This window comes from Myotis nattereri (genome assembly GCF_964212035.1).
Source record: "Myotis nattereri genome assembly, chromosome: 14".
NCBI classification, from domain to species: Eukaryota; Metazoa; Chordata; class Mammalia; order Chiroptera; family Vespertilionidae; genus Myotis; species Myotis nattereri.
In genome coordinates this window covers 47,727,473-47,729,138 of record NC_138089.1, presented here as the reverse complement: position 1 = coordinate 47,729,138, position 1,666 = coordinate 47,727,473, and the positions used below count along the sequence as shown (strand labels likewise).

At 41.2% G+C, this 1,666-nt stretch overlaps 1 pseudogene across 1 annotated transcript; it reads left to right on the top strand.

The window, feature by feature from the left end:
* The first annotated feature begins 658 nt into the window (after positions 1-658).
* LOC308530052 (oligosaccharyltransferase complex subunit OSTC-like) lies at positions 659-1,105 on the top strand (annotated as a pseudogene). The gene has a single exon. The product of its transcript is annotated as an oligosaccharyltransferase complex subunit OSTC-like (transcript).
* Positions 1,106-1,666: the final 561 nt, after the last annotated feature.

Genomic DNA, 1,666 nt, shown 5'->3' with positions numbered 1-1,666 from the left:
TAACTGTAGGAATAAAAATGGAGCCTGGAGCAAGCATCCCTGACAACCTTCATCCCCACTACTAAATCAGTGAGTGGTCATCCCCAGCCTCAAGCGTTTTAGGGTTTACACGTTGTTCTGCTGCCTTCCAGAGAGGGGATGGCTAAACAGCTCCCATGACCCCAGTTACAATCCGATTTGGTAAACTGGGAACGGATGAGACATGGCAGCTTCAGTGCTGACTGGTGCTGGGCTGTCTTCAAGTGACTGCATAGTCATTGTCTTAAAAAACCTGTTTGAACTTAGTTTTACCGACCTGTGTCGCTAAATAGAGCATATTTAAATTTGCTTTAATGCCAAAACCGGTTTGGCTCAGTGGATGGAGCGTCGGCCTGCGGACTCAAAGGTCCCAGGTTCGATTCCGGTCAAGGGCATGTACCTGGGTTGCGGGCACATCCCCAGTAGGAGATGTGCAGGAGGCAGCTAATCGATGTTTCCCTCTCATCGATGTTTCTGACTCTCTCTCTCTCTCTCCCTTCCTCTCTGTAAAAAATCAATAAAATATATTTAAAAAAAAAATAAAAAATAAATAAATAAATTTGCTTTAATAATAAATTGGTTTAGTTTTCTGGGTGGCATGTGGAACTTGAGATGAAGAGCTCCTCTTGCCACCACCAACATGGACACTTTGTACCAAAGAGACCCAGTCCCATTCTTAGAGCAGAAATGCCCCCAACCTGAAGCTGAAGAAGCTGGCCTGCGTGCACATGCCCTTGGCCATGAAGGTGTACGCTCTGGTGGTGGTGTCTTACTTTCTCATCACTGGAGAAATCATTTATGATGTTATTGTTGAACCTGCAAGTGTTGGCTCTATGACTGATGACTGGTGAACATGGCCTACAGGGTAAATGGACAATACCAGTATATTATGGAAGGACTCGCATATGGCTTCCTGTTTACAGTGGAGGTTTAGGTTTCATAATCCTAGACTGATCCAATGCTCCAAACATTCCAAAACTCAATAGAATTCTTCTTCTATGCATTGGGTTCTTCAGTGTCCTATTGAGTTTCTTTCCTGGCTAGAGTATTCATGAGAATGAAATTGCCAGGCTATCTGATGGGTTAGCATGCCTTTAGAGAAGAAATCTGTGGACACTGGATTTGTTCCAGTTAATGAAGTTTTAAAGGCTGTACCAAACCTCTGATATGAAATATGGAAAAGAATGAAAAGCAGCAGAAAAGAAGCATCTAGTAGGAAACATGGAAACATATTAAAGCTCGGATTACAATATCTTCTTGGTACCAAAGAGACAAGCTTATGCAGGGTGTTTTCCTGCTGACCTACACTGACATACCAATGATGGTAAGTGGCATTTTCTTCTTGGTTTTTAATTTTAAAGAAAATATACTCCATTTCTACAACTATAACACTGAGTAGAGTGATTATTTTTTTTTTTTACAACCATCTGAACATTATTTTGGAGATGACATTTCTGACTTTCAGAAATGAGTGTAAAACCAGGAAATAAGATTCCCATTAGCTTCAAACTCTGGACAGCTGACCAGTTTTACCTGTGGTGCTTTGCCTTTAAACAGAGTGTGTGACAGCACGTTATTTCAGATGTGTATGTAAGACTGTTTTCTGAGCAAGAAGGTGTATGAAAGGAGCAGAAATAAAGAATTTTTT